This window comes from Eschrichtius robustus, chromosome 5 (assembly GCF_028021215.1).
Source record: "Eschrichtius robustus isolate mEscRob2 chromosome 5, mEscRob2.pri, whole genome shotgun sequence".
NCBI classification, from domain to species: domain Eukaryota; kingdom Metazoa; phylum Chordata; class Mammalia; order Artiodactyla; family Eschrichtiidae; genus Eschrichtius; species Eschrichtius robustus.
This window is the reverse complement of record NC_090828.1, coordinates 78,239,706-78,253,073: the sequence shown is the minus strand read 5'-3', so window position 1 is coordinate 78,253,073 and position 13,368 is coordinate 78,239,706. Positions and strand designations below refer to the sequence as shown.

Genomic DNA, 13,368 nt, shown 5'->3' with positions numbered 1-13,368 from the left:
ACCTCCAAACTCTTTTTTTTAAAAACAGGACAGTGGCTCAAGGACCACTTTTCTGAATATATTTCCCATACAGAATAATTTCAAGATATAATAATTATTAGTTCCTTGTACAGTACTCTATTTAAACAAGAATTAATCAAATAGTAAGTATGTGAAAACAGCAACACCACAAAGATTGAGCCATATTACTAGTGTAATCAAGCATTAGAAGAGTCTTAGAACAGGCAAGCAAAATATTCAGAAGACTGAATCGTGGCTGCACACCTAACTGATTTCAACCATGACTTGTACACTGTGAGACAGCACAGATACCTTATGCAGATGGTTCAGTAGCAGAATGGCACTTGGTTTGCTCTTAATAGAAACAACATAAATGCAATTGACAATCTAGAGACAGACAACAGCCTTATTCACATGCTGAAAATCTGGTTGTGTCCCTCCAGTCCACACACCATTCACTGTGCAGTCTGTCGATGAGTAAACACATAGTGCAGGATTCGTTCAGTGGGATCTAGGCCTCGTGGTCTAACCAAAATCAATTCTTGGTCGATACTGCAATACCATGGGGTGTGGGGGTATGACTGATACAAAGGGCCATCCTGAGGGCAGACTTGTGAACCTGAGCAGTTCAGACACCGAAAGTTTTTGCCTCTTAGTCTCCATCTTGTCATGTAGATGAACTCCATAGTATGATCCTTCCCCATAATTTCACCATGGCACAGCACATCCAACTCATAAGAACTTGGAAGTTTTAGTTTTAAACTTAGAGATTTTTTAATAGTTCCCACAGTTACATGTGTAGAACACCAAATGAATTTCTTCATTAAACCCTTTACTACATTGTCCCCTGATTGTCCATTATTTCGTAAACACTCTAGACATATAGCAATCTGTGGGTCACTTCTGTGATAGTCTTTATCATCTTGATTTTCATCACCTTCTTCATCTACTTTAGGTTTGTCAACTTTTGAAGTATTATTTTGTCCATTTTCTTGAGGCTTGTTTTTCTTCCAAAATTCAGACTCCCACTCAAGTTCTTATTCTCGTAGTCCAGGGACAAACTTAAATATAATTTCTTCTAATGTGTTTTCCAACTTCAACATTTCTAACGGGTTTGTCTCATGAACCTGGTTGCCACACCTTGGACAATCATTGCTGTCTTCAAGGTGCTGGACAATACAAGTCTTACAGAAGGTATGGAGGCATTCCGTCACTGTAGTTGGCTTGATCAGATACCCTCTACAGATATAGCAGGTAAAGATTGAAATGTAAGGATTGATGTAAGGATTGCAATCTTTCACCAGGTGTTTCCTCTGGGTAGCCATTCGTGTTTAGCTAGGACTGGCTCTAGTAGTTCAGGCAAACAGGGGTATTAAGTGGATGAAAGTCTGATCCCAGGAGCTGGTGTGGCGTTCCCAACTGGATGTCCTGAGGCATGAGAAATAAAATCCAGACTTCTCATGAGATCGCTGGTCATCACTCCTTTTGGTGGTTCTGCTTTCCCATATAGTTCTGGAGGCTGGAAGTCTGAGATCAGGGAGGCACCATGGTTGGGTGCTGGCGAGAGCCTTCTTCTGGTTTGTAGGTGGCCGACCACGGTTGTATCCTCACACATGTGAAGAGCAGAGTAGAGGAAGCAAGCTGTCTCGTGATTCTTTGGCTGCACTGCAAGGCATGTGGGATCTTGGTTCCTTGACCAGGGTTTGAACCCATGCCCCCTGCAGTGGAAGCCCAGAGCCCTAACCACTGGACCACCTGCAAACTCTTTTTTAATCTGAATACTCTCACTCTCTCCTCTTGCTGCTCCCTGAGGCCTTCACTCATACACATCCCCCAAACTCAGGAGATTAGCATAAATTCTTCAAAGCTCTATAAAAGACAGGAGTGTAGTTGTCTTCTAGCAGCTTCTTGTAAGCTACAAAAATCTATTCTTTTGGTGAACCCACGGGACCTAATTTTAGCCCTCTTTTACTTGTCCTTTCAGCATTTGACATGGTGGTCCCTCCTTCCTTCTTGAAATCTTTTCTCCTGACCCCTGTGATGCCCACACCTGGCTTTCCTCCCATCTTTCAGGCCAGTCTTTCCCAGTCTCTTGGAAATCTTCTCTTTTAACTTTTAAAGACTGGTCTCCCATTCTTACTTTCCTCCCTCCTCTGCACACTTTCTCTGGGTGATCTCATAAGCCCTAATGCTTTAACTATTATTTGCATGAGGATGGTTCCCACATCTTTATCTCCAGAATTTCCTGAGCTCCAATCTTACCATCCACGCAAGCAACTTGTCCATCTGGGTGTCTCATGAGCGCATACAGCTCAGCATTTCTCAAACAGAAATAATTATTTTCCCTCTTAAGCCTGCTCTTTCTCTTATATTGCCTTCCTTTTTGAATAGATTTCCAAGCTGCATATCTGCTTGTCATCTGATTCCTCCTCTGACAGCCCTACCAATTACCAAGTCCTGGAAATTTTTTTTTTTTAATAAATTTATTTTATTTTTGTCTGCATTGGGTGTTCTTTGCTGTGCGCGGGCTTTCTCTAGTTTTGGTGAGCGGGGGATACTCTTCGTTGTGGCATGCGGGCTTCTCATCACGGTGGCTTCTCTATCTTGCGGAGCACGGGCTTTAGGCGTGCGGGCTTTCAGTAGTTGTGGCGGGCGGTCTCAGTAGTTGTGGCTCACGGGCTTAGTTGCTTCACAGCATGTGGGATCTTCCCCGACCAGGGCTTGAACCCGTGTCCCCTGCATCGGCAGGCAGAGTCTTAACCACTGCGCCACCAGGGAAGTCCCAAGTCCTAGAAATTTTGAATTACTTTGGGAAATCACTTTTAAAACCACTTACGTCTCACTCTTGTAACTTCCACTTGCCCACTTGTCTGTATTCCTGACCATCTCATAATTGGCCTTCCTTCTATCAGTCTCGCTCTCCTTCCAGATAACTAGTCCTCATGATGCAGTCTGAGAGGTCATCCCAGTATGCAAATTGAACCATGTTATTTTCCTGCTTGAACTCTTCATTGGTTTCCTGCTGCTCTTAGAATTAAGTGTGAATTTCATCAGTGGCCAACAGACCCTTCATGATCCTATCCCTTCTTACCTCTCCAGCACATCACAGTTGTGTTCCTTTTCACCCTGTGCTCTGTTCATACTGACCTTGAAGTCTTTGCATAGGCTCTTTCCTCAGCTTGGAACATATTTCCCTCAATTTAGCCACCTGGCCAACCCCTGCCCATTCCACACTTGTTTTTTTTTTTTTTTTTTTGGTGAGACAGACCTGTGCTTAGATGTTGCTTGCTCTCCATGCCTTCTGTGACTTCTGAGATGCCTTCTCTAGTCCCTCAAACCAGGGTTAGGTGCCTCTTCTCTACTCTCACAGCACCTGTAACTAGTCCTATTCAGCATCTATTCTTCTAGATTGCAATTGCCAAAGGTTGCTTATCTTTCCCATAGACTAAACTCTGGGAAGGCAGGGTTGGTCTTTCCTGCTCTTATAGCCCTACTGCTTGCACAGTGCCTACTAGAAGCTCTATACATATTTAATAACTGAAAAAAAAAAAAGATTAGAAAGAGAAAGCTAGGAATATGGGCTCTGGAGTGAAAAAAAAGAAAAAAACCCTTGGGTTTAAATCCCACCTTTGCTCCCAATAGTTATATGACCACTGCTACTTGCTATATGACCTATGTTGACCTCCTGAAGCCTCAGTTTTGTCATATGTAATATGGGAATAATAGTAAAACCAAATTTACAGAGTTGTTTTCAGACTTCTGTGAGATCAAGCATGCAAATCAATTAGCCCCGTGACTGGAACATACTGGAACATTGTCATTGCTCAATAAATGTCACTATTAGTAGTACCGTCCTTGCAAGGCACACAAAGTCTAAAACCAGACTGCCGGGATTCAAATCCTGGCTTTAAAAGCAGAAACAGACTCACAGATACAGAGAACAAACTAGTGGTTGCCAGAGGGGAGGGGGTGGGTGGGATGGGCGAAATAGGTGAAGGGGTTAAGAGGTACAGATGACCAGTTATAAAATAAAAAAGTCACATGGGTGTAATGTACAGCACAGGGAATATAGTTCATAATTTTGTAGTAGCTTTGTATGGTGCGTAATCTATAAAAATATCGAATCACTATGTTGTACACCTGAAACTAATATAATATTGTAGTTCAACTATATTTCAATTAAAAAAAACCCTGGTTTTACATCCTACCAGGCATGGGACCTTGGGCAAGTCATTAACCTCTCTGTGCCTCAGTTTCCACATCTTTAAAATGGGAAATTAACAGCATATGCCTTAAGGTATTATTGTGAGGGTGAAATGAGTGACTGTGACGATTCTCTCCTTGACCAAACTTTATAGTCATGCTCTTTTGAGCCCTCTGCTCGACTAACCTGACCCTTCGGCCTCTGTCTCCATCCTTGTAAAGTCTAGTTTTAGCAAGAATCCTGTCAAGTCAGTTTAGCCAGAATACTCCACTCTTGATATCTGATCACTCTTGACAGGTGATCAAATTTCTCATCACCCACCATCTCCCTGGTGATGTCTGATCACCCTTACCTGCCTTCAGCAAGAATCCTGTTAGGTTGGTGTAGCAAGAATTATGCTACCCTCTGAGTTAATTTTTCATCCACAGACCCCTCTACTCTTCTTCTAGGCTATAAATTCCAGTTTTTAAGTTGCTGCATTCAGAATGGAGCCCAGTTCTATATTGAGATATTTTTTCTCCTATTGCAGTAGTCCTGAATAACAATCTTTTTTTATTGTTTAAACTACTGTCAGGGTCTGGTTTTTCTCTGACACCTGGCATACTATGTCAGGCTATGGGAACAGTTGCCATTATTATTGCCTGTATAAAAAGGAAACTGCCCTTGCCTAAAGGAAATAGTAAAGTTTAATTTTTATTCTTAGCCTTTTTCTGGAAGGGTAAGAAATATAACAGGAGCTGACAGTATTGTTCCAAATAAAAAGTAAAACACTGTCAATCTTTTAGACATTGGGCCCATTCAGTGCTTAGCAGCAGATGATCATAAAAACCCAGATGTTTTTCACAAAGCAGATTATATAGGGATTTGTGACCAAACTTTCACTTTCTCAGGGATTTTCTGGTATTATGCAGTGAAAAATTCTGTGTTTTGCAAAGCTCAAAACTCATGGTATCACACGGGTAAAATTATTTACAGGTAAGTTCAGTTGCTGTGAAATCATTTTAAATATTTTATATGATCAAAGAAGATGCTGGTAGGTTGCTTTTAATATGTGATTTTTCAAATGTATAATAATGCTTTCTTTTTCTGAATTTCCACCATCCCTAGTCGTTCACTTCATGAAGAAGCATATACAACTCAGTTCTAGTCCTTTGTATTAACTCTCAGATAAACAGAATTTCCATGTCAGTTTTGGAAGTTTTCAAGAAATGTGTTTCTCGTGAGAGCCTAAGAGCTGGGGGTAATTAATACACAAATGAACAAATAGTAGAAGGGAGTGATATATCAATGCCAGAATTCTGTAAGTAGCAAATAACTTTTCTACAATTAGAAGCAGCATGCTTTATGATTTTAGTCACTGAATAAATAGACAGGGAGCCTGCGAAACACTGAGTCTTATAGGTGAGAATGAGTGTGGAAACCAAGGAGGTAGAAGCCTCTAAGAAGCCCCAAGCTCTGACATACTAGTTTAAAGAAAAAAAATCCCTAGGAGAAGGAATTGTCATGAAAAGACATTAAACTTGTATGACTATGGTGACTCTAATTTTATCTCCTTGCATTAATTAAAAGCTGTTTTTTTGTCTGATAATATTTCCTTTCCAGTAGAAAATACTTATTAGGAGACAGTTTTCCACAGGTCTCTTGTCTTTCTGCATATCTTGTGAGTAGAGGCAGTGGCTGCCTTTGTCTAGACTATCTTTTCAAGGATATTTGTATAACAAACAGCCTTGGAAGATAAGATAGTGTCTCCCTTCAGAACAAAGGGCAGGCTCATCACAAAAGGTTTGGGTTCCCAAAGCTCAGGGTTCCTCTTCTGCATTTCCAACCTGCTGAGTGTGTAGGTGTTGCCCTTTTCATATCCCCATGAGGGAATTGCATGTCCTGAAATGACACAAGAAAATGATAATACTCTGGCTACTACTATTGCTATAAAACTATCTATATATCTTTAGATATCTGTATCTATATATATCTATATGTATAGATATAAAGGAATCTTGTTTCTTCTGCCAGTACCCATGAAGCTGTGTGTGACAGCTAATTTGCTGCTTGCAAGTAGGGTTAAATCTCAGAACCCTTCAAAATTCTTGACAATACTTTTCTTATGTTCTATTTCCAGAAAGACAATTTATATATTCTTTGCTCTCCCTTAATAATTTCTTGTTTTGAGTTTCCTTTACATAATTTTTTTCTTATTCCTTGTCTCAGCCACCTATAAACAACATATAGAGATTTCCCTACCATTCTTAATGATTTACTGCATCACTGATCTCTCTTTCTATTACCAGTCCTGAAGCACCTCCCTTGGTAACATCTTTATACTCCCTTTCCAGATTCTCAGATGCCTCAGTTCCAGTGGCCTCCATTAAAAAAAATTACTTAATTACCCGGTTTGAACTTAGTCAAACATCAGTCAAAACTGCATTGCCGGGACTTCCCTGGTGGCGCAGTGGTTGAGGATCTGCCTGCCAAAGCTGGGGACACGGGTTCGAGCCCTGGTCTGGGATAAATCCCACATGCCGCGGAGCAACTGGGCCCGTGAGCCACAGCTACTGAGCCTGCGCGTCTGGAGCCTGTGCTCCGCAACGAGAGAGGCCGTGATAGTGAGAGGCCCGCGCACCGCCATGAAGAGTGGCCCCCGCTCGCCGCAACTAGAGAAAGCCCTCGCACAGAAACGAAGACCCAACACAGCCAAAAATAAATAAATAAATTTATAAAAAAAAACTGCATTGCCTGCAAGATCTCAAATTTTGAAATTTCCTCTTCTAACCATGACCTCGTCTTTTTCCTTTTCTACTCCATCATTCATCCTTAACTAGCTCCTGGCCTCATCTTTTCTTTTAGTCCTTTGATATACTTCTCTCAGTTCTCCCTTTACTTAATTTTGATTATAATATTGAGTGCTAAATACTCTGTTGTGCAAACACTCTTTTCTCACAACAAATTACGAGGATAGGCACTGTTACTGTCTTGATTCCTCAGACTTAAAATTTGAGACTTAGAGGTGAAATAAAATTCCCAACACTACAGAGGTAGCAAGTTACAGAACAAGGGCTTCATTTAAAGCCTGATAAACTCTAGATCCATATCTGATTTCTGGCTTTACCACCTATTTTGTAACGATGAACTTTTTAAGTCCTATAGGCTACTCCCTAGAGTATTAGACTATTGTATATTGCAAAATAAAGTTAAAAATCTGGATAAATGTACCTATAATATCCCTGCTACTTTCAGCTTCATTCTACCATTCAGCAACTTTTTGATCACAGGTTGTTGTTGACTTTCTATCATATTTCTCACAGTGATTGTTTAAAATCTTCTCCATATTCCTCAAGCCTCCAATTCTATACTAGCCTCTCTGGTTTGAAGTCATCAGTAGAAGCTCTCAATTCATTCCACTGAGGTTCATTCTCTCTTTCTCTTTCTTTCTCTCAGGATGCAATATCTTCCAAGCCTAGACCTTCCATCTATGGTATGACCCCATCTCTTCTTCCAGGACATCACTTCATTAATTGTGCCCCCTCTCTTACTTCTTTAACCATAAACAATCCTCTCTTTAATGGCACATTAAAAAATTACTCTTACTCCTGTAACTGCCAAGGCTTTATTTGCATTTTACTTTCTTGTGGTTGGATTTCACTCCCTCCACTCACTGAAATGTGGGTCTCAGAAATAATGGTCACAAAGATCAGTAAGTATTTTATAAACACTCAATTTAATCCTCTTCTGTTAGTTATCATTTTCACTACTTCTGTATAGCTTTTGATACTCCTTGTTTCCAAGTAAAAGCAAATGGCCAGAACTCCGAGCAAGGTCTCTGAATTTAGAACCGGCTTTGAACTTGGACTCTTCAACTAAACTAGCTATGAAATCTTAAATTTGAACCTCTCTGAGCCTTAGTTTCCACATCTCCAAATGAGAACTTTTATACCTTCAGGTGTCTTAGGAATATAAAATGAAATTATTACTATAAAGTTCTGAGCATGTTTCTGATGAATAAGGAATCTTCAGTAAATGACAGCTATCTCTGTTCTCTCATTAACACAGTGTCTGACACATAGTAATTTTTTTTTTTAATTTTATTTATTTATTTATTTATTATCCATGGCTGTGTTGGGTCCTCGTTTCTGTGCAAGGGCTTTCTCCAGTTGCGGCAAGTGGGGGCCACTCTGCATCGCGGTGCGTGGGCCTCTCATTATCGCGGCCTCTGTTGTTGCGGAACACAGGCTCTAGATGCACAGGCTCAACAATTGTGGCTCACGGGCCTAGTTGCTCCGCAGCATATGGGATCTTCCCAGACCAGGGCTCGAACCCGTGACACATAGTAATTTGTTTCTGTTTTCCTCCCCCAACTTCTCTTTTATTTTATGTGATGTTTCATATTATTTGTTTTCCATTTACTTTTTGGACAGATATTTTCTTTGTTTGTTGGTCTTGTCTTCTTCTAACTCTATGTTTCCAAACTTAATCCTTAGACCACTTATTTTATCGTTTTATAGTTGTGTCTTTGTCCAGTTGTATCCTCTCCTGCATTTTCTACTATCATTTTTATGCCAGGGATATCACGATCTATGTCTCTAGCGCCAAATATTTTAAATCAAAGATTATAAAATTACAGAATACTTGAGCACATGATCACTATAAAAATTCAAATAACATAAATATATAAAGAGTAAAACATGAAATTTCCTCTCCCCACCAACATCTACTCTTACAACATCTGCTGTGTCTCTTGGGTTTAGAGGGTGGGACATGTGTTATTATACAGATTTTTCTGTGCATTTGTATCCAGCCAATAAGCAACAACATAAAGGATTTGATTTTTTAGCAATGTAATCCTAAATTCTTAATCTGCGTTTCCATTTTCCTGTTATAAACTTTCACCTGGGTATCCCAGTGGAAAATTGACGTGCAAGCTGTACAAAACTACACTCATGTCCCTTCCTGAACAGTATCTACTCCTGACTTCTCTGTCTGCCTGGTCCTTGTGGATAAACTCTTAGTCACTTTGCCCTCTCTCTCTCCTTTATCCCCCACCACATCAAACCGTTTGCCAAGTTGTATAAATTCCAACTCTACGGTGTCTCTTTTGTCCTTTTTCTTAAATTCTCTGAGATATTTTGGATCACACTGATAGTGTGATTCAGACTACCAATTTGTATAAGAATTGCTTTGTATTTCAGTTTTGTAGGAAAGGTTTTTCTCCCTTCCTAGACCAGTGCCAAGTTTTAGACTCTTGTTTGTTCTTCCATTCTGTGTTTCCCCCATCACACTTTAATTCTTTATCACACTCTCTGCTTTTGCTACTGCAGTAGAAGCTCCTCAAGAGCAGAGACCACATTCCTCACTTTCAGTTTCTTAATAGGTTCTCCATCTTGTACATTTATGTTCCCTTTTCAGTGCTAAATCAAACAATGGTGCTTCTTACCATTGATTTTTAAAAATTTTTATTGGGATATAGTTGATTTACAATGTTGTGTTAGTTTCAGGTGTACAGCAAAGTGAATCAGTTATACATATACATACATCCACTCTTTTTTAGATTCTTTTCCCATAGAGGCCATTACAGAGTATTGAGTAGAGTTCCCTGTGCTATACAGTAGGTCCATATTAGTTATCTATTTTATATATAGTAGTGTATATATGTCAATCCCAGTCTTCCAATTTATCCCTCCCCCTCTTACCCCCCCCCCCCCAGTAACCATAAGTTTATTTTCTACGTCTGTAACTCTATTTCTGTTTTGTAGATAAATTCATTTGTAACCTTTTTTTAGATTCTACATATAAGCGATATCATGATTTTTTCTTTTGCTATACAGTAGGTTCTCATTAGTTATCTATTTTATATATAGTAGTGTATATATGTTAATCCCAATCTCTCAATTCATCGCCCCCCTCCCCCCCACCATTGATTTTTGAACTTGATTTGATGAAGTGTGGGAATTTTCCCACCTCTAGTGTCTTCCTGCCTTAGTCTATTCTGCACATCTTGGGAGAAAATATTCATAAAACCCAGCTCCAATCATGTCATTCTTTTGCTGAAACTGTTTGTTGGCTCCCCACTGACTACTGAATATGTATACAGTTCTTCCCTTGGTGTCAAGGCCTTTCATGATATGACTCCAAAATATCTTTCTGGTTTATCTACTCCCGGTTGTCATTCCCTAAGCTCTAGATTACTCATACTCCTCCCAGTCCTTGCTAGTCAAGTTTTCATAGGCCTTATTCTCTAGCTTTGCTGTCTTCCTAAGGCTCTGTCTATATTTAGGAGCCCTGCCTCCATCTCCATTTATAGATATTGTACCCATCTTAAAGCTTCATTTCAAATGACACCACCCATAATCCTGCTGGAATTAATCATATTTTATCTTTTTTTCCCCAGCTGTTTGGGACTTTGTCAGCAGTGACTCTATCTTGGTCATCTGTGTACCTCTTGCAATGTCTTGCACAGTGCATGGATATATGGAAACTTAGGTGTCAGGAGTTGCTGATCTAGGCAAACAGATAACTTTTTTTGGGAGGGGTAACTACTTCTGGAGGGAGAAAATAGGGAATAATAGCAATTAATTAATGAATTTTTAATTTATCCAATACGTATTTATTGGATAGATACTCTGTACTGGGCACTGTGCTAGGCACTGAAATGTGATGGAAAATGGGCAGCATTACCTCTATCCTCAAAGAGTTTAAAATTAAGAAAAGAAAACAATTGTAATAAATAATTAAAATAAAGAGTAGTAGAGGAAGTATAAGGTACAGTGGGGACACATAGCTGAAGAGTCTGACCTGTCTGCTGAGGATGAGGGAAGTGACAAACTGAAGGAAATATAGGATCTAGCCACAGACAATGGGGTAGGTGTGGCAGATTATTTCATACAGAGAAAATAGTCTGATGGCCTTGTAGTTAGAATTCATGGGACACGTGAAACAAGTTTGGTGCAGCTGGTGTATAGGGTAAGCAGAGTGACAAGAGACATAGTGAAGAGGTCCAATCACAGGACCATGTAAACCATGGTAAGGAGTTTGAATTTTTCCACTGAGGACAATAAAAAACCATTAAAAGATTTTGAAGCAGGGAATGACTTGATTAGATTTATGTTTTGACAGTTTCCTTTTGGTGTGGAAATAGAGGCAGAATAAATTCAAGGAGATATGTTAAAAGTCTGTTTTAGAAATCCAAGCAAGGTGGAGAGAGAGAGAGAAAGAATATGAATGAATGATGACAATGACTTATTTCAGGGATGTAGCTATGCAGATTTGAAAAATGTTTAGGAGGCTGCACAGCATAATAGTTAAAAACTATGGCTTTCTGAATTTTCACTTCATATTTTTTAGGTGAACAACTTGGCAAGTTAGCCAAGTTAGGCAAGTTAACATCCCTAAGGTCAAGTTTCCTCATCTCTAAAAATGGGAATAATAAAGAATTCAACTACATAATGCACGTAAAAGCTTTTTGCACAGCCCTTGGCACATAGTAATCACTCAATAAAATATTACTTGTTATTATTAGAATTAACACAACTTGAGTGACTGGGAAGGATGAGGGAGAAGATGGAGACAATGAGATCATTCAGACCGTGGTTTACTCAATAAGTGGATAGTGATGCCATTCATTGAAATTTGGAAGCAAGTGTTGAGGAGGGGTGGGAAGACAATGAGTTTGAGTGAAGATGTAGGAATTAGCTTAACAGGTCTGGAATTCAGGAGAGAGACTTGAAAGTTACTTACATAAGGGTATTTCTTGAAAAGGTTGGCAGGTTTCTATCTTCTCATGTCCCTATTACCTCGAAATCCATGTTGCATTTGTCCCCACTACTCTATGGGAAGTGGAGTGCTCTAGTTGGGAATTTAATTCATGTGAGTGGATGGGAGTGTCTGGGGAGTAGGTGTGGTGTGAGAATAGAAGAAGGTGCAGGGAACCCTGGGAACACCAACTTCTAAGGGATAGGTAGAGGAACAGGAGGCTGTAAAGGAAAAGGGAGTGTGTAACCAGAAGGAAAAACCGGGAGACAGTCATGCCACAAAGCCAGGCAGAACAAGTATTTCCAGAGGAGGGAATGGTCAGTTGTTCTCTTGAGTGTAAAGAAATGTAAGGTCTAAAAATTATTAACTGGATTTAGCAATGATGATGTTAATGATGAACATTGTCATAGAGTGAAACTTTGCATAGAGTGGTGAGGACAGAAGAAAGATCTGAGTAGACTGAGAGCTGATTAGGAAGTGAGAAAATAGAATCCTGGCAACCCTTTCAAGAAATTTGGCCGTGGAAGGGTGAGAGAGAACAGGGGCTGAAGAGGGAGATGAGGGTAGAGAATTTGTTTTGTTTTGAAAAATGGGGTTTATATTTAAGTGAAGATATTTAAGTGAAGAAAAGAAGGAGCTGGTAGAAAGGTGGAAGTGTAGAGGGCCAGGAAATTAGAGAGAAACAGGTGAAGATAGAGTAGAGCAGAGAGGCTCATGAAAACACTCTGGAGTTGAAAGATGACAAATTAGGGATTCCAGCATGATGACCCAAAATAAGTCCATCGTGGCATTTTGGTACACAATCTTTCCAAAGATAAAAGGGCTTTGGACTAAAGAAAAGCAATTTCTGTGGCTCTGTTTTATATTAGGTGATTTCACGAAGTTCATGGGGTGAGACTCAAATTTATAAGAGAAGATGAAAAGAGAAAGCTTTTAGAGAGGTTGTGTTTGTACTTACAGAAGCAAAGAGTTTCTTCAGAAATGGCAATAGAGAATGAAGAGACATCAGACATCTGAAGAACTGACTTGCTTGATCATCTAGGAGACTGGTCTTAGACACTTTTTATGGCAAAAAATGTTGCATATGAAAGAATGTCTAGATGTAATCAATAATCAGACTTTGAGGAAGGAGGGTCATAAACTTCTCTTGAAGAATAATAACTGAAGCTGAGTAGGATTGATATACGTACATTTTTTACATGACATATCCCAGGGGAAAGCAAATTATTTTGTAAGAATTTTAGAGAAATACAGTGTCTGTTTTCTCTTATATTAATGTGAGGCAGCACAGACATATCTGTGCTAATTTCAGAGAATGTTTTATTTATCTGCCACTTCCTTAAAACCTTCTATCTCCCAACCATGTACATTCTATATTTTTGACAAATGGGCCTTTTGTGCACAAACTTCATAATCAAATT

General features: G+C 39.5%; 1 pseudogene; it reads right to left on the bottom strand.

Moving 5' to 3' along the window:
• Positions 1–525: 525 nt before the first annotated feature.
• On the bottom strand, positions 526–1,325 carry LOC137764924 (polycomb group RING finger protein 5 pseudogene; annotated as a pseudogene).
• Positions 1,326–13,368: the final 12,043 nt, after the last annotated feature.